At 34.7% G+C, this 20,491-nt stretch overlaps 1 long non-coding RNA gene across 2 annotated transcripts; it reads right to left on the bottom strand.

Annotated features, from left to right (window-relative positions):
- Positions 1–15,508: 15,508 nt before the first annotated feature.
- On the bottom strand, positions 15,509–18,758 carry LOC113355974. 2 transcript variants are annotated; one of them, XR_003362711.1, is made up of 7 exons: positions 18,597–18,758; positions 16,903–17,091; positions 16,717–16,823; positions 16,411–16,620; positions 16,223–16,319; positions 16,026–16,139; positions 15,509–15,915 (listed from the first exon to the last, which is right to left on the bottom strand). It is a non-coding gene; the product is annotated as an uncharacterized LOC113355974 (long non-coding RNA). The 2 variants fall into 2 exon arrangements; XR_003362710.1 differs by having other exon boundaries at positions 16,411–16,823.
- Between the last annotated feature and the right edge of the window lie 1,733 nt (positions 18,759–20,491).

Raw genomic sequence — 20,491 nt, 5'->3', positions numbered from 1 at the left:
TAAAAACCACCATCAACAGATGTTTAAAAGAGTAATCGATCCAGGGGTTTGTGAGAAACCTTACGCCACAAGTCGATTCTTTATACTTTAATACACCATTCTTCTCATGCACTTTGTGAAAAATAACCACATATATATGTCCCACAGACTTTACACTTGGTTGGTTAGCATTAGCACGCTAAATACTTGTATATTTTTCAAAGAACTAAGTTCTACCTGGATTGTGTATGCCAAATATGCTCTTTATTTGAAATTAATAAAAATAAATCATGGTTCAATATCATTGTGCTATACTTCTGGAGCAACTATTAATGGATTATATCATCACTGTGCACACATGATCCTTCCATTGAATCATGTGTATTCTCATAATCCGTCGGGATTTCATTGTTCTCTAGAATCATTTAAAACTTCGGAGCTTCCTCCCATTTGATTCATGGGCATATTTAGAGACAATTCTTATGAGATGATTTCAGATGATATAATTAGGTTGTTCCTAATTCACCTATTTCCTTTCTAGGTGAGCACTGATCGAACTTAATGGTCTCTCTATCTTCCTTTATGGAGCCATAGACTCAACCCCCCTTCCACCAAGTGTAGTTGTAACACCTTTGTTTACGACGCATATTCTTACTAAGGATTTTCAACCTTACAGGAACATTTGAAGTTGGTATTTGTGATCTCATCAGTTTAGCGATATCAGTGTACATTCCGAAAATCGATAATCCTTTTTTTCACTTCACATTTCCATCTGTGGATTATAGAAGCCTATATTAGACAAAATGGGAACATACCACGACATTCCCTATCGTTCCCTCTAAAAAATAATTTTTCTTGTATCCCCTTAACGACGGGAAGACTATCACATTAGAGTGATTATCTGCAAATCAGCGGTTGAGAGATCGTCGGTCAAAAGGTTTAAAACTGCGGATAATTGTTGGAAATTCTTGTCCAACATAGTCACTTAATCATTTGATGAACCATCATAGTACGATGTGGAGTCGTAATGACACATATATAGTGCAACCAAAAATGCGTAAGAACACAAATGTCGGGCTTATATCCAGTTACCAACTGGTACGCAAAGGATGGTTGGCCAACAGTAGGTCTAAAATGAATAAGTGAAGATTCATTTAATATTGCATATCCCCTAAGCTGTTAAATGTAGGTTGGTACGCATAACCATTCCTTAGACATCATCTGTAACCTATGATGATGGCCTTTGCGAGACCATGAGGTATAAGATGCTCTGCATTGATCCTATTAAACATGCAATAACCATCAAGTCCTTTTGATGTACACTCGCTAGCATTTACAAGGGATGATGATCCCTTACATGTATAATATGTGCTAGTAGTTTTCCAAACGCAAAATTTATTGTAAACTATAACTAGTCCAAAATGTCAAAACATCCACCAGAGCCATAAGTCACTTTAATGCTCCGCATTCTACATGGATATTTTTCTAAATATCACCTTTTTTTCTTTGTAATATGGATTGTTTACCATTTGTATCTTAAGATGGTCTCGATCTTGAAGACTTTGTAAAATGGGTGATATGCTTTCTTACTTAAAAGCATAATGGGAAGGGGAGGTTGTGCATATAGTACTTTAGCAAACACTTATTGAGATATATGCCGTCACTTTGCATTCTGGCAATATTCTTCTCGTTGTCTCGTTCACTCAAATAAATTGATGTACGTATGAGACATTTCAAAACGATCATCATGTCACAACCAAAATGGATTTATAGTTATGCCAAGGCCTGGATGAATCAATACCCAATGTTTTATTGTCGGGTCAATATGGATTCAATCATTCAAATTTTAGTGATTTACATTTCACCAAATTGACTTATATATTTCTCGAAGAATATGCTTTCCTTCCATATTCATTAAAGACAATAACATATGCAATCAATTACATTCTCATCACTGTGGGCTTACATATGATATCCACTTGCATGGGTTTATTTGGAATTTAACAAGGTGTAATTAACTCTCGGTATATATAGAGCTTTTATGACTTTTTAATCTTTGTTCCCTTTTGGAAACAAAGTTTGAGCAGTTCTTCGCTCAATGATCCAATCATCGTAGTCACACTAAATTATAATAAATTAGTTAAATAACTAGTGTATATTTCTTAAGTTAGTGGAAAGAAAAACCACTATCAGTAAGACATCGAATATTTTCCGGAGAGATCTAATAAGTGGTGTGGCCTTATTACATAAAAAAAGGGGATTTATCTCAAGTGTTTTAGAGTGTTACGATTTATGTGGATGAAATGCACATAATGATCCTTATACCTCAAGTGCTTTAGAGTATTTTTGTCGGTAATGATATACTTTTCATTCTATAAGTAAAGACATTGGATCTAGTTCAATTGAATAAGATAATCGAATTTGGGTAAGTCTATTTGTAAGGCAAAGTTCTTCTTGCCATTAAAGTTGATGTCTACAGTATGACCTTCCTTTAACATATGGTGAATTTCTGGTTCTTTAAAACTCCCTACATATATGGAAATTGGTTTCTGCTACGATACCCGCATTACATTGCTTGTACCAATACTTATAACAAGGTTCATTTCCAACTCTTTCGCATGTTCTAGAATACCAATATTGGTATGATTTAACACGTCTAACCCTTTGTTCTTCGAAGTTCTTTCCGTATTTATCCTTGGGACAGTTACCTCAAGTTGAGAAATTTTTTTATCCCAATGTAAACGTTGTTATTTAAGAGAATATCACATGCCTTCCAACCACTTACATCGGTTGAATATCTTACTAAAGACCGTGAATCTCTTTTTAACATACTTTATCATCTATTGTTACTTTAGTATAATGGATAAAGTTGAAAAGATAAAAATAGAAATATTTTTACGACTCATATAACCTTAATGCCCTTGTAGACACAAATGAGTTTTGTATCAGATACTCCTTAATGGCGCTCAAGTACTTCGAAGTCCGAAAGGTCAAATTCTAATCGAGTTGGTTCAAAACACAGTAAACGTTTTGGTCAAGGCCCGGTCCATTGGGTTGATGATGGCTGTTGTAAGTGCAATCAAATTAAGTCACTTATTTCCACATAATTAATTGGTAATATAATGGAACCGAGGATCGTTCCCACGAAGAGCAGTGAATTTTAGTTTTCAAAAGGGGGGTTTGTTTTAGATTTTTAAACAAAGTAAATAAAACAATTTAAAAGATTAAATTATAAGCAATAGAGAGTAATATGATCGAGGAATCCTTCTTCGTTAATAAACCGTCGATGAGTTATTACACTTGCCTACTCGTCGTTAATCATAGATTGTTACTAACCATGTAATCATAGCTAGATCAATGTTATCCCCTAAATTCCCTATATCACTGGATACAAAAGTTCTCGACTACCAGATTTTATTCTTCTAAACCACCTAGTAGCAGATCACTCAAGGTGTAATTTGGTCGAATGCTTTATCTTTTATGAATTTGTAGGTTGATCCTACTAGTTAGACTCTTATATCAAGGTCTACTTTTTAATGTTGTTTATACACACATTCACTCCACAGAATCCCTTTGCAAAGTCTCGTGTTCTCTACTTGTGTACAAGTTATTCGACGATTACTTATCTCCTAACTCAATACAAACAATAGATTAAATCAATAAATCAATTCAGTTGGACACCTAAACAATTTATCAATCAATCATAAATATTTCTTATAGTATAAACAAACAATAATCACACGAAGAACTTCAAAGTAGATTAATAGAATAACTCAGCTCTTGTTAACAACTTAGAATTCATCCTCAACTGAGACTGGGATGGTCAGATGCAACATTTGTCTTTTAAAATGTTATCCGATCGTCTAAAGCTCAAAAACACTTTTTTTTTTGTATTATATATGTATCACAATGATAGGGACATTTGGTTGGTGGTGGGACCTATATGTGACGTGATGAGAGGTAGGGAACCGCTAGACTAGTGAGTGGACTTTATGCCCTATCTCCCATGGTTATGGTTTTACGGTTGCAACCACCTACTTTTCTTTCTGTTACAAATTTGACCGTGGACATAGCGAAACATGACTTAGTTATTTTTTCATGTCTGGTGTTTCAATCGGGAATAGGATTATCAGTTTTCACCCTGTCTTGGACTTTAGGAATGAACCAACCCTGTAGTTAGTAAGATTTGTAAAAATCTTGATGTTGATATATGGAAGTTTTGGGTTTGAAACAAACTTAGATTATATATTATATGCTTTCAAATGACTTGATGGTTATGTTGTCACTTCTCATCAACGAGAAGGTTCGAATTTTATAACTCCGGAATCAAGAATCTGATAGTATACACTTTGTCTGTCTTATGATAATTCTACGGTCGAAGGTTATTTTTCTTTGTTGAAGATGATCATGGACATGAATTGGTGAAGTAAGAGTGACTGGTGTTACTTTTGTAATGCGAAATTCGTGTAAAATTATTGTTAATTTGTATTATTTTACGATTTTGATCCTTATAATTTGTCACAAATTAAGTTTTGAATTTTGATATTAATTATACAGGCTAATCCGCAAGCCCGCAAAATTTACTCGCTACAAGATAGGGTTGAAAAAATAACCACCCATGAATAATAACGGCTCGCAAGCTTGGGCATGTGCTAACCCGTAACCGGTGTTACCCGTAACAAGCCAGTCTCGGCCCGCCCCTTTGCCAGATCTAGTTGGGTATGAGACATTTGGTGTTTTTTTTATTAATCCTAATTGACTCTTTGTTCCTTGTTCTTTTCTTGGGGTGATCGATTGCAAACTTGTTATAAGGACCCTCAAGCTCGTCAACGCTATTAGACCAGTCAAGACACGATTTAGCCATTAATAAATCGATTAGATTAACATGAACGTTAATTAATATAAATTAATCTAACAACGATCTAGATACGAAAATAGTATCGTTAGATATATCTCGAAAATTTATGTACAATGGACTACCCGAACGTGTTAATCGGATACTGGACGAAGAAGAAATCATCGGAATCATGAGAAGGGCAAAATAGTCATTTTTCATTTAAACCGTCTGGTTGCCCTTATCATTTATTTGGATGTCTTTATAATTTTCCTTTGGCCTTATCATCACCAAAATCGACAGAAGGCTCATTCTTTTTTCTTTTCTCTTCTTCCTCTCCGTTCTTCACCTGCTGGTGAAATGAGTAATTGAAATAGAGACATTTTGAGATCGAGAGAGGTAGGGTTTGATTGAGTAGTATTTTCTGTTCGTGATGCTGATATTGATTTAGCTTTGAGGGAGAAGAAAATGATGTTGTGAATTGCAAAAGAGGAGATTATGAGTTGAAGTTAGGGTATTTGAGTCCGAGATGAAGAATTCAAGAAGATTGATGAATCAGTTAAAAACCCTGGTGATTATTGATGAAGGTGGTGTTGATTTGAATATCGATTCGGAATCCAGGAGAAAGGGTAAGTGAATTTAGGGTTTTGTAATTTAGTAATTTTTTTTGTTTGAAATCGTTTTCAATCGATTTTAGTGATGGGTTTGATGTTAATTGAAGTATAGATAGGTTTATGGAGTTTAATGTTAGTTTCTTAATCAAATCTGAAATTAGGGTTCATGCATGTTAGTTTGTCTGAGTCGGAGATTACAGATGAAAGGGATGAATTGGATAGAGATGAGTGAAGATGAGAATTATAGAACGGAAAAGATGGAGTTGTGATAGTAGTTTAGGTCTTGTTGAGTTACAGGGGATGTGAATTTTGAATTGAGTTGGTAATATGGATTTGTAGTGGAGATGAAGATGATGGTTATGAAATGGTGCTGGGTATATGCAGTAGTAGTTGAAATGGAGATGGTATATGAATTACAGGTTAAGGGAATTAGAAAAATTAGTGTTATGAATGCAGAGAAGAGGTCTGAGATACTTGGAGTGAACTAACGATGAGATTGTCAGTAGAATTGAGTTAAAGAGATGTGATGATGTTGAGCAAGTTAACAAGATTTCAATATTGCAGATTGGATGTAACTGGTAGACTTAGTTGTTTTGAATAGAAGGTATTGTTATGGATGGTGGTATTTTGAGATGTTGGTGTTCATGGTACTTAGGTGGAGCTGGTGTTGCAATTGAACGTAGATGCAATGGAAATTGGTTGTGTTGAAAATATAAGATGAAATATAGATTTTTTTAGTGATATGAGTGGGATGCTGAGGTTGAATTGAAGTTTCAAATATGAAGATAATGTAGTATAGATTGTAAGGGTAATTGCAGGTGCATTTGGTTTATGCTCTGAGTAAGCAGTTCCAGATGATTTGGGGTTGTAGCTGTGGCTAAGGGAATTGGTGATTAATGTTAGATGTTACAGCTAGAGTTAACCAAGGTTAGTTGGTGTTGATGTCAGTGGCCATGTGATGCTGAGAAGAAATAGAAATGTTGAACTGCAGTTTGGGTGTGTTGCAGTTGAAGCTAAGATGGCAGTGTTATTAGAATTCAAGAGATATGTATAATATTGCAAGTATTCAGTGGATATGGCAATGAGTTTCTGCCATTATCTTCCTAATGGAAAGTGATATAAATGGTGTTATAGTTGGAGATTACAGTTAGAAGGATTATAGACGTTACATGTTTGCTTTTGTGTTTTGATCATGTATTAAAGTGTTTGGCTCTGTTCTGCTCTTTGTTAGGTGAGTTAGATGTCTGACTTAGATCTTGTTCTGTCTGATTTAGTTTGTCTGACTGAGTCGACTCACCTGAATCAGTCTATATGACTGAGTTGAACCATTTGACCCGATTCATATTTGAATCTTTTGTTTGACCCATTGACCCTGGACTTTGACTTGATATGGACTGTTAATTGATCCTATTGATCATTAGTAACTGTCAGTTGACTAGATGGACCAGGCCTTAAATAAATGGACTTAGTTAGCGGACTTGGGCTTAGGAATAGTTTTTCTATTTTGATATATTGGATCTTATGGTCTGAATTAACCTTTAGTTACTTCTACAAAGTTTTGGATACTCTTTAGACTTATCAGATGGACTATAGATTCTACCTAATGGAATTAGTAAACGTTTATTATGCTAAAGATTGATAATGAAAAGGTGTAGAATCATAAATGGGTTAGAATCATTAGATAGTTCACTTAGCCTATAACTAGCTAGAGAATTGTATATGAGATTATGTTATGAGTCTTGTGTGAGCCTTTTAGCTAATCTATTAGAGTGATTGTGTGATTAAAAGTTACTCTGTTATTAATAACGATTGATTCAAATGACGAACTTGTGGATCTCGAGGTAGGTGAGGCTTGTCATCAAAAGAGGTGGGAATCGATAACTAACTCTCTTGTTTTAATTATTGTTTTATAAATATATCTTGTGTGAAATGCATGCATATCTTTGTTACTATATGATATGTGTATGCGTGTATTACTTGTGTGTAATACAAACTAGTTTATTTTATATTTTGGGACGGGATTGGATCTTTAGAAACAACTAATATCTGTTTTTTGAGAGTATTTTCAAAAAGTGATTCTTTCCATTGACTGGAAAGTGGTTACATTCTTTACTTATTGCTAGCATGAAAGGAAGAGGATTTCCTTTTGACTGGTGTATATAATGAGTTTCTTCACAGCTCTTTATACCTAGTTTTTAAGCACTTGTGTAGGGGCGTAAAAGCATCCAATATTAAATAGGAACGGAGGGTTTCCTCAAGTGGTTACTGTGGTGTCCAATATTACCATAGGAGGCGTAAAAGCAGCCTATGGAATACTTTTCATACAGGGAACTATTATGTATGCATGTGTGTTTACTGTTATTTTAATTTACTTTCAAAAGTTATTATATTATGTTTTGGTGTTTATAGAGAATGACTTGATATGTAGAGTGTGTGTAGAATGAGGTACCTGCAAGGTACATATCGTTTATGACTTCGAGGATGGAAAATCTCAGGGAGGCTTTAATGATCATTGAAGAATCCGCAATAGTCATGCCTTGCTACTCCGAAGGAAGGCGTCGCTCGACTATTATTTATGTTGTGGATGTGTGACGGTTTATTTGTTGGTAGAACTTTATATTTCAGTACAACTTATTATTTTAATATGTTATATCTTCTTTTTCGCGTTTTATCGTTTTTAGCAAAACCTGCATTGTTTTTAAATCATTCTAGTGATTACTCGAAAGTTAGTTGTTATTTCTACTGGGCACCTTTCGGTATGATGTGCTCCTCAATTCCCACTTTCAATTTCAGAAACAAATCAAGATGCGGCGATAAAATCTTCGAGGAGTTGGTTTCGTTAGTTGTTTAGCTTTCGCTATGTTTATTTTTGTGTTTATATTCTATTTGTAAACCAACTCATTATTAAATATGTATCACTTGAGAGGAGTTCTTGTATTTATTTCAGAGAGGGTTTATATTCGGGTTAATCTTTGTTTAGAACTTCTTTCTTAGTGTTTTTAAATAGATGTTTTAGATCGTTAGTGCCTTAGTTTATAATTAATCTCTTGGATTAATCAGCTGCTAGCTTAGAGAGCGCTATACTTGGTATCCTTTTTTTTGTTGTATTTATTGGGTTGAAGTACCCTCTTAAGTAGCTCATTTTCAATGAAACTAGTATAGAAATATTTGTTCTTGTAGCTGGGTTGATGCTAAAAACCAATGACTTTCTGTGCCAAAGCAATATTTCTTCACCTCCCAAAAAGATTTCTTTGGAAATTGGATTACATCATCTATCATTGATAACCTTAAGTGTGTCAACGCAAAACACTTAATAATTATGAACAATAGAAACTGGAAAACCTTTTTGATAACATATAGTCAACCAAACTACATATGGATACAACGAAATAAAACTAGTATACAGGGAAAAAAAAGAAAAAAAACTTATTATTACCGAATTAATACCAAGAAAACCCCAAGTGCATTAACCACTTTTTTTTATAGGCAAAGATAAAGATAATATTAATCAAGAATGAATATTCTAAAAGAAAGTGCGGTGCCCAGAAAAGATATGTGAAACAAAACAAACTAGAACACCCGAAAACAAAAAAAACGATTATATATGGAGGATCGATAAAAGTCGATTTCCAGTTTATAATAATATCATTTCAGACAATATCATAGAAATAACTTAGAATTTTAGCCCAGGAAAAAACTTTAATCTTTGTTTCATTGATAATGGCGTCTGTAGGCTTTTCTTTTTTATTAAAAGTTCTTTCGTTCTTTTTGAGCCACACCGTCCATATAACACCATAATAAATACGCTTGCATAGCTCTTTCGTGGCACCAGTCAATCAATTTACTTTCCAAGATGATATAAGGGAGAGTACATAAGTTGGAGGTGAGAAGACTTGATCATTAGCATCGAAAAAAATGCTTCAAAGCTTCTGAGTGTAGCTACAAGACAGTAGTATAAGGATGACAGATTCCTCTTGTCAACGACATAGCACAAAAAAGTTACCAATAGGATTACTGGTTGTTTAGGTAGGAGCACAGTTCCTATTGATAATATTTTCCAGCGTTGGGAGCTTGTTAAGCGAAGCTTGCCATAAGAAAAAACCTACCTAACAGAGTCTGTGGAGATAGTCATTCTTGGATAAGCAGGTGTAGCAGATAAAACATTTCCATAAAATTAACACGGACCATCAGAGGTTGCCCAACAAAAATTTGACTGAGATTGAAAACGAATAATGAAAATATTAGGGTCTACTTCCCGTATATGAAATAATAAGTTTGGACCCCAAAAGCTTGATACATCGTCTCTTATTTCCCAATATTTATGAACTTGATTTGAGAAGATTCAAGCTAGAATACTGCAATGTGATATTTAATTCCAAAATCTCTAATAAACTCCGGAGGGGTTAGTAATAAACCTGCTTGACTATGATTAGCAAACCTCTGAGCTAAAGATAATCCACTGATGTGTTTATAAAAATCAGGAGCACTCATTTTGGAGAGGAAATGTAGACAGAGATGCATAAAATGATTAAAGGAGATTTAGAGGAGATAACTTAAAAGTTATTATAAACTCCTTTAGTTTGATTGTTGCTTAAAAGGTACATGATTTAAACAATTTTTAAAGTTTGAATGTACACATTATTGTAAAACAGACTCGTAAATCATAATAAACTAGAGGACTAAAGGAAAGATAAAAATTAAACTTTGTGCACCAATGGACGGGTAACACCAAAACATGAACAACCCATAATCCTAAAAAACATACGGGATCAGGGTAACTAAATACATTATTACAAAACAGACCTGTAAATGATAATAAGCCAGAGGATTAAAAAAAAGATAAAAATTAAATTTTGTGCACCAATGGGCGGGTAACACCAAAACATGAACATCCCATAATCCTAAAAATGGTATGAGGTCAGGGTGACTAAACTAAGCAGAATAGGATTCATCCTAGGTTTTGAGAAAAATAACACAAAAAGAGTCAAGGAGAAACAGAATTGACTGAGTTGACTTTCTGTAAAAATAAATTAAAATGAAAGATAAAGAGAGAGGTTTGAGTAAGTGTGGTAGGAGCCTAGACCCTTAGAGCAGTTCCTATGGAATGAACAAACTTCAAGTTTGTTCAATTTGCTCACACTATAGACTCAAGAAACTTGAAAAACGGATGGGCAACCAATAAATTAGAGGGTTTGTTGAGTGCGGCAGTAGACAAAACGCGCGCTTGACAAAAAGTGCATGGCGGTACAAAAAACGTTGCGTGTTATCCAAACACGCTGGCGTGTGACCCAAAACCGCACGCCTTTCATAAAAACGCTAGCGTTTGAAGTGACTCCGCCAGCGTGTGATCCAGAGCCTCCAGCGGCGACTTTCCAATTTTGTTATCCAACGGATGTTATTCGTTTTCCCTATTAATTCACCCCTTCGTCAAACTTAAAACTCACACCTTCTTCATCTTTACCTATAAATTTCACAATTTCATACCATCTCAATACTCAATTTTCCTTCATTATAAACACAACTACTCATATCAACTCAATCTACCAGAAAAAATCTTTATAAATTCCATTTCTAAAAAATATGGCATCCTCATTGCAACGATCACAACATCAAACACAACAACAGACGCAACAACAAATAGACACAACAATCACAACGGAAAAATAATTTGTGGTGTCAAGTATACGATAGATGAAGAAGAATCAATTTGTAAGAATTATGTATTATTTACATTAGGCCAAACCAATGGTATTTATCAAGAAAAAAATACTTTTTATGGAAAGATTTTACAAAAGAAATCGGTAACATCAATAGCCGTGATGCTGAAGGGTTGTCTCATCGTTTTCACACAATTTCAGTATCCGTTAATGAATATGTATCTTTGATCATGCAAATGTGGCGTGCAGGTGAACCGAATGTCGGGATATTCTGAGGGTGATTAACGAGTTTAATCGACACTTGATGGAAGGTATTCAAGTGCCTACAAGATCACCACATGGTCCAATCTTGCGGGATTTTCAGAATGGTGGGCATGCTTCCTCACCTGAAGGAACTGGATCTCCATATACCAGGTATCCAAGTAGTCAGGAACAACACAACTCCAATCTAAACATTAACACCAACATCAAGAGAATAAAATGAGCGGGCTAGAAAGCTGGAAAAGCAGCGAGAGACGCAACCCAACGAGCATTATTAGAAGGAGGTTCAAACGAGTTCAACTATGTTGAGCACAAGGAATTCAAGATGAATATAGAAGCATATAGAACCAGGGACCGTGGCATTGATATAAAGCAACTTTGAAAAAGCCGTCTTTCGCGAGATCGGCACTACGGGGATTTTAAGATAAACAAGCTATACTCATTGGACACTTCAACAATAAATGCACGACAACTTGTTGTATAGACTAAGCAAATGGATATCGCGGAACAACAACTCCGCCAACAAACTTGCCAGTATGAGAATGTGGAAGAAGATGACGATGACGTCTTGGATGAAGACGAAGATAAATACTGTCTTGGTAACTGATTTTAATTCTTATTTAGTAGTTAAGTTTAATTTAAATGTAATTGTTTAGTTAAAATTAATTTTAATATGATTGCTTTAATTTTAATTTTAAGTTTAAGTTTAGTCTTACTGCATGAAAATAAAAATCATTAAATCGAAAAGCAAACAACTTTATTAATTAAAATAAACAACACTAAATTGAAAAATAACATCTACATGCCTCTCTGCCTCGCCCTCGAGCATCGTCTGTTGCTCCTTTTAAAGCCCAAATTTTCTTAGTTAGATCTTGTCTTAGTGGTCCATAGAGTCCTCCGTTTTGGATTCTGTTAGTGGGAAGTCTATATTCTCTTGTCAGACGCCCATGTTGCACCACAAGCCTCGGCATCAAATCTTCATCTGGAAAGCTAGTCCAGGTTGGATCACATCTTGTGTTTTTCAATAACCATGTTATGCGGAATGATGCAGGTCAGCATCATTTTGTTCATTTCTTGAAGATCTAAAAAGCGTGCTGGCCTAGCTATGATGACGAACTTCCTTTTCAGTATGCCAAAAGCGCGTTCAACATCCTTTTTTCATTTCATTTGTTGGGTGTTAAAGTAATTATAATCCTTCGAAGTCGTCGATCCAAAACATGTCTGACTATAAGCTTGAACCATAGTTGATCATTCTGGATAGATTCTGTCTGCTAGATAATAACCCTGAGTGTAGTCATGACGGCTGATGGTGAAATTACAGTGTGACCCAGTCCCATGCTTAAGATCTTCAAATAATGGTGACTAATACAAAACATTAGATCGTTATTTGAACCTGGGAGTCCAAAAAAAAAACAATGCCAAAACCAACAATCATAAGTAGTTGAACCTTCCAAAATTACAGTTGGTTTTGGATAATGACCCTTATCTTGTCCCTCCCATTCAACCGGACATGCATGCCACGTCTAGTGCATGCAGTCAGGACTACGTAGCATTCCTAGAAAACCCTTCGCGGTGTTTTTAACAATTATTCTTTGAACATCTTCTTAAGTAGGCTTTCTTAAAAAGTTTGGACCAAAATGCTCGACTATTGTTCCGCAAAACAATTTGAGATACCTAAATGTGGTTGTTTTCCCAATACGAATGTAATCATATGTGGAATCCTTTGGTACCCCGTAATATAGTATACGGAGGGCCGTGGTGACCTTTTGTTCGGGATTAAAGTCTCGTACATGTAGTGCATCATAATGATAATTAAATAAAGGTTTTACCGGATAGATATCTGTGATAATCTTTTGTGTCAAGTTGCGGCCTATGCGGAATTGTCGCTGAAAATCCTCATCGGAATAGACACACTCATGATTAAAATAATCATGCATCATTTTGTCGTGGTAAAAATGTCGATCTCGCCACGTCCATCTTCTAGTCATAACTTCATGTGTCTCTAAAGGCTTTGGTATGATCCCGGTTTGTAATTGCAACATAAAATTTTGCCTCCTTATATCTTGAATTGCATCTTCATCCATTTGATGCAAAAACTCCATATACGTTTCTTCCTCTTCTTCGTACAACATTTCATATATCTCCATATCTTCCTCAGAAGAACCATAATCAGGATTCATGGTTGAAAATCCAAAGCAATTGAAATTAAGAAAAGAGTGATCGGATGAAAGGTTGTTGTGAATTTGTGATATCAAACTTGAGCCGTATTTGTGAAGGTAGAAACTAGCCGTTCGCGGTCTTAATTCAACCGCCAACGGTTTTACCACGAACGCCAGCGTTCTTCTACACATGCCAGCGGCTCCACTTCGTCCTAGCGCTTGATGATCAACTGCCCACTTTTTTTCCCATAGTGCAAAATAACGTTTGTCAATCCACCTGGCTCAACAAATATTTGTTTTGTACATTGCCATAGGAATTTCCCTTAGCTATTAGGTTGAATTGCCAAGTTGCATAAACCTTGGTCCTTGAGGAGGTCTGCCCAAATGACACTGAAAAGAGCTATAAGAAGAGGTAGGTAAATGCACGGACTATTGCGTGTTTCAGGATTAGGATAGATATAAACGAAGAGAATAGATGGTTTACTGAAAGACATAATCAATCCAAAGGATTAAAGAGAAAGCTGGAACCTCAAAACAAATAGAATGGTAAAGAAAAGAGGAAGTACAGTATTGATAATTCTGAGATTTAATTCTTAATAGGTAATACCGAATTAAATTAGCAAATTAGGAAAACAGGAAACTAAACAGGATAGTGTTGCAATTCACTAATGATTAAAGTAAAAAGATATGCAGCATGGTCAAGAAGAGTTTATGAACTCCAAAGCATTAAACCCACCGGATTCAAAACAAAAAGAACAAAAGCACAAGACTAAGAGAGATTTCCTAAGGTAGAAAGGTTGAAAAGTAATCCTAAATGCAACCTAATACAAGATTTAAAGATCTGTTGAAACTAATTGAAGGATAATGGAAAAACTGAAATAGAAATAGGTACCAAGGAGAAAAGAAGCTCTAAAACTCATTGAATCGAAAGGCTCATGGCAATTGGAGTACAAGCTGGAATTTAAGTAACCTGTTAGAATCCTTGCTACCGTCGTCGAAAAGTTAGAGAATAAAACTTTGGAGAGAGAAATGAGCAACCCTCTGCATATTAAGAGCTTCTCCAATGGAATGTGCGTGAAGGAAAAAGTCATAATCCACATAGGATCCACGATAATATTTATAAAAGATCATCTCCAACCCATTGATGTGAAGATGATGTGGCAAAAAAAAAGTTAGACATCCTCTAGGTAAACCTCTAGTTTTACACATTCACTTAGAGCAAGTCTTATGGTGGAAGAGTTCCATCTTCCACGCCACCTCAACATTTGTAATTGTGGATAGAAGTGCAAGTGTAGTGGTGGAATAGTGAAAACACTATACTTAATAGCACTAAAAAAACGCTATTCTTAATAGCGCTAAAAAAACGCTATTAAAAATAGCATTTTTTTCTCAGTCGTTAGATTTCAACAACTCATTTTAAATCTACGGATAAAAAAAACGTTATTCTTAATAGCGTTTTTTTAGCGCTATTCTTATTAGAGTTTAACGCTATTCTTATTGGCGTTCAAATGGATTCCACGAACCTTTCCACGAAACCGTGGAACCTTGCTTGGATTTTCTGTGGAAGACCCCAACTTGGAAGCCACTAGACTTGACATTCCATGGTTTTTCCACATTTGGAATAGGTTGGATTCCACCATAAGACTTGCTCTTAGAGGATGTCTTCCCATCCTAGTCACACTTTTGTTAATAAAAGTCAATGAAAAATAAAAATAGCAAGGATTTTAACCAATTACATGCCTACAAATAAGTAAACAAATAATAAAAAAAACTCTATGAGTTGGAGATAAAACTTTTCTTTTCCTAATACTTAGGATTTTATACTCAAAGAATATCTTAGAAGTGATGCCACATATGAAATATTCACATTTACCATTCGAGAAGTTCTAATAACCTCTATGTATTAATAATTTTGTTAGGCCGCAAGTGTATTAATATATGGAGTTTTTCTACCGTAATTCATAAAGTATGGCTATACAGAAATTATCCCGAACAATGACAATCTGCACGATTGCCTGATAATAAATTTTGTAAAAGTTTTTGGTTTCATTTGGTTTTTGAAGTAGTCTACTATAATACTCAAAAGGTCACATTAAACAGTAATAACGACAAACCAAAACCATACCCTAGTAACTGAGCAGTGAGCTATAAGTGTGCTCTACATTGTAACTAAAATCACCGATTCTTTGTAAAGAAAGTATCTATCTCTAACTAATTTTCCATCAAAATAAACATTACAAACACCAAGATATCTCTTCTTTCACCTTATAAACATCGGGACCTCATTTCCTTCTCCTTCATACCCAGCCATTTTCAGATTTAAACCATTTAATCATGTCTCTGAGAGCAGTGTTTAAAGAGAAGTCCCATGTCATTTGGTTAGTGAGGGGATCAATGATTTGGCAGCCACCCTACAAATTGGAAAAAAAAAGTGTCAGTAGGTGAAATGAACATGTTAATAGGGCAGTTCATCTATTCACAGTTCGTCTAACAATAGAATAACAAGGTTACAAAAACTCACCTTAGAATCTATGTAATCCTTGATTTTGTCATATTCATACGACCTCCCAAGGTTATTAACCATTGGCTTATCCATCATTGCATACCCAACTGGGCAATTGAGGAATTCAGGAACCTGAAATGAAAAAGAAAGATAACAACAAGAGGAAGCGGGAGAAAAATAGATGACAAATAAGAAAAAATGTCATACGACTCTACCTCAAGTGTATTATTACAAGGTGCTTTAGTTTCAAATATACTCGCGAACAAGTCTTGCTCTTCTTTTGTGGAAGAGGGATCAAGTTTAACCTTTGCACTAATGAAAAAAATAAAAGTTCAAGAAAGATAAATATTAGTTGCTCATTAATAAGTGAAGATTTCCTTTACAGTGATGAAAGCGGAAGTACCTCAACTGTCGTATGCTTTCAGATCTTCGTTTTTCCTTAGTATTATTCCAGATTAGTGCTTTAAGTTCAATTATTTGATCATCGGAGAACGCCTGCCAACCATGGAGGGGGACCACCTGTTGATGCTCAGATTGGCGAACGGTGGTAGCGAGAAACTGAAGACCGGAATAAGTGTTTCCAAGATACAAGTCTATAATTCCAAAATAAAAACTGGTACAAATCTTGGATTAATAATAATTAGTCAATGATACGTTTAATGATAAATAATGAGAAACATAGCAAGTGTATGTATAGAAAAACAAATACATCGCGGTGAGGTATATCAGGTCTCAACTTCACCACCATGCCCAAGTCAGTTTTGGCTGCATTCCAGTTTCTAAGATCCATATGAGCTGCTGCCCGATGCCAATAACCTAATTAATTAATATTAGTAACCAAATGAGTTATAAACAAGAGAATTAAAGATGGGTTACAATGTTACAATGTTAATACCTCATCGTAATATTTGATCAACGTCTCAACGCGCTTTTTATCGGTTTCATTTAGAGTCATCTGAGGAAAAGAAGGATTAAATGGAATTTTGAAACCATTGCACTGAGCTTGCACACAAGCCAACTTAGACAAGGCCTCAAGCTGAGAGATGCGAGCCTCGAGCTCTGAAATCTGTTTTTTTGACAAGGTCTACAAAACAAAAAACAAAAAACACTAACATTTAGCAACAATACATTTAAACTACACAGATCCATCATAACTTAAATCATGTGATTTCTATTAGTACAAAGAAAACCCGGCGTGTCGAAACCAAATGACACATACAACTGCAAAGTATGTGAGGTATATCTTCTATTTGTATATGTTGTTTGCCAATATCGTTCTAGTTGTAGTAGCTTAGATTGATTATTCAAGCCATATCAGGAGTCAAAACCAAATGACACATGCAACTACTAAGTAGACCAAATAATGCATTTAACCAAGAACTATCCATAGAAAAACAGCACAACCAACATTGAAGGGTTCATATTGAAACTGACCTTGGTTAGAAAACAAGAAAGAAATGGACGATAAACGGTGTTAGTTGAGCTATTATAAACCAAAACTTCCTAAAAATCTAGCCATCTGTTATTTACATATGCATTGGGATTAGAAGAACAAATATCATAGCCTTAATATAAGCATGGCAGGACCTAAAATGTTAAGCTGAAACCATACATGGCAAGACCTAAGATGTTAGGTTGCATAACTCTAGAAAAGAGGAAAGCAGATAATATGGACACTCAACGGAAAAAGTGAAAATCTAAGAGGATGTACTAACTTAAGAGGATGCATTCAGAGAAGTGGTCTATGGATACAATATTAAGCAAATAAAGGTAAGTTAAGGACAACATAAACAGCAGAAAGAAAATTATCAGAGGATGACAATTGACATTTGACAACATGTCACTGTAACCCAACAAACCATCTGCCTAACAAAATGAGACATGAGTAATGACATAGGTTTCCTAAAACATCTCAACTAAAAATCAAATAGACAAACTGCAAATTCACAAATCATGTTGCTCAGTTTCAATGTCTTAAAAGGCACAAGTAAGTCTTGAGTATAACTACAATGGTACACATACATAATGCACTCAAACCATGATGAACCACCATTCAAGAGTTCATATTGAATGAAAAACAATATCCAGAACCACAATCATGATACACATCCAGAACCACAATTAAATCCAGTGAAACAAGCACAGAATGATGTCAAATGATAAGCATATGAACAAACAATTTGAACCTAACAAAAACATGTAATAATGACATTTACAGGAAGCAGGTAATCAGAAAGAATAACATCAAAAAGAAACAATCAAAAACCACTATCAGATAGGATGAATCATGGAAGCTTTTAATGTATCCACCTCAAACTAAAACTGTACATAAAACTCTAGTTAAGAACTAATTAGACCACAATCGCCAGAACCCATTTCACTAATATGCATAATCAAGAATAAATAACAAATCCCCATTTCATAAACAACCGAAACATGCAATTCAGTATATCAATTGATTCAATTCTGAATCAACATGATTAACCCTAATTTCCAAAAACCCCAAATATATTTTTAATCTCATGAACAAACATTAGACAACCGATATTATCTAAAGAATGTATTGAAATCGAAAGCACGTACTCGTACCTTTTTACTGAAGATTCTGACCAAATCTTCTAATTTTGCTTTCTAAGGTTTGACTGGTTAAACTTGAATCACCTTGTTCATATCTTATCTGAATACCCACTTCCGAGAATCACCTTCCTCATATACGAGATATACTTCCGATGAATCACCTTCCTCATTAGAAGAACTGTTCGAAGGTAATGAACCCATAAAATTAGAATTGACGGCTAAGATTACCCTTCACCGAAACTTACATTGTCGGTTTCCTGAAACTGATAACTATCAATAATACCGTTTTCTTACATTTGAAGTAACGATGATGTTTCGGACTGCCCGAAGTCTAAGAGCCTGTTTGGTATAGTTTTCAAAAACAGTTTTCTGTTTTTAAAAACAGAGAAAACAAAAAACAGGAGAAAACGCGTTTGGTAGGGACATTTTTAGAAAATGTTTTCTATCTGTTTTCTGTTTTTAAAAACAAAAAAATGAAAACAACAAATTATTGTTTTCTGTGTTTTCTCTTTTTTTCTTTTCTTTTTTCTTTTCTTCTTTTCAGAACAAAGTAAGAAATGGGGGAATGACTGCAAGTGAGTCATGGCTAATGTCACTATCTCTTAGACGAATCTTTACATTTGATCCGATTTAGTTGGTTTTCCTTGTTTTCAAAAACAGTTTACCAAATAATTTTTAGAAAATGAAAACAAGGAAAAAATGGTATGTTTTTAAAACAGTGGAAAACTATTTTTGAAAACTGTTTTTCAAAACCGTACCAAACAGGCCCTAAGGGTCTGTGTGGCATCTTGGAAAGCGAACAACTTTTCCTAAGTAGAGATATTTTTTATCTAATTAGAAATTGGTTAACTTGGATCATGTTTGTCTCAAATTTTATCTTATCCCAGATTAACATAGAAGTTATTTGGTTAACATCTCAATCACCCAACAGATATCCTAAGTATAACTTGAATTATGTTTGTTTTGCTCTCGAATTTAAACAACATTATGCAAATAACAATATCCATGTTGTCAAATATTTTCACAAAATAAAAAGTCGTTAAACATTAGCCGCCGCGACGACGCTGATAATCATTCCACATTGCATCTCGATTGAAATTCGGAGTTCTGAAGCTATTTCTCGTTGTTTACTTCTCCCAAGTGTAGGGAATTTACTGTCTTGTTCCATTCTTGGATCGATTTCTAGTAAGTTTTTTAAATTCTAATCATAAAAAATCAAGTCATTAATGCACTCTATGTGGATGTGGTTACGAAGGATGCAACATCCAAGTAAAATTTCCACTTGTGATTCGAATTGATACTGAGGCTGAAGTTGCAAAATAGTGAAGCGTCTTTCGAGTATACCGATAGCACATTCAATTGCATTTCGTAAAGATGCATTTCTGAGATTGAATAATTCTTTTCAATCTTTGGGACGATTTCCACCAAATTCCTTCAAGTGATAACGGACACCACAATATGGAGTAATAAACTGCAGTATATTGGCGAATCCTGCATCAGAGAGATAAAATTTCCTTATACCAACAAAAAAGGCTAAGTTATCAATCAAGCCTTAAAAACTTAACTAGGAAAACTTCCCATTGATGTGACCGTAAAAATTGACATTACATATGCCTAGGTGAAAGATAGCCGAAATATAACAAACTGTGTTATGTAATGCGTCCTACATATATCCCTCGACAGTTTCTTGTAATGTCATATCATTATTAGTGTTTATGAATTTTTTAATTGGAAACTTTGAGGAACACTGATGTTCAAAATGACTCTCAACTGGAACCCTATATTAACCATGGTGACTTACCACTTAACATGGTAATTTGGTTAAAAAGAGACCGAGTTAAAAAGTAGATTAAGCTTCACTGTTAAAAACATCCATAAGACTAATTAACAGTACCATGGAATCTAAC

This window comes from Papaver somniferum, chromosome 3 (genome assembly GCF_003573695.1).
Source record: "Papaver somniferum cultivar HN1 chromosome 3, ASM357369v1, whole genome shotgun sequence".
NCBI classification, from domain to species: domain Eukaryota; kingdom Viridiplantae; phylum Streptophyta; class Magnoliopsida; order Ranunculales; family Papaveraceae; genus Papaver; species Papaver somniferum.
Note: the sequence above shows the minus strand (reverse complement) of the source record. Positions and strands in the feature narration are given on the sequence as shown.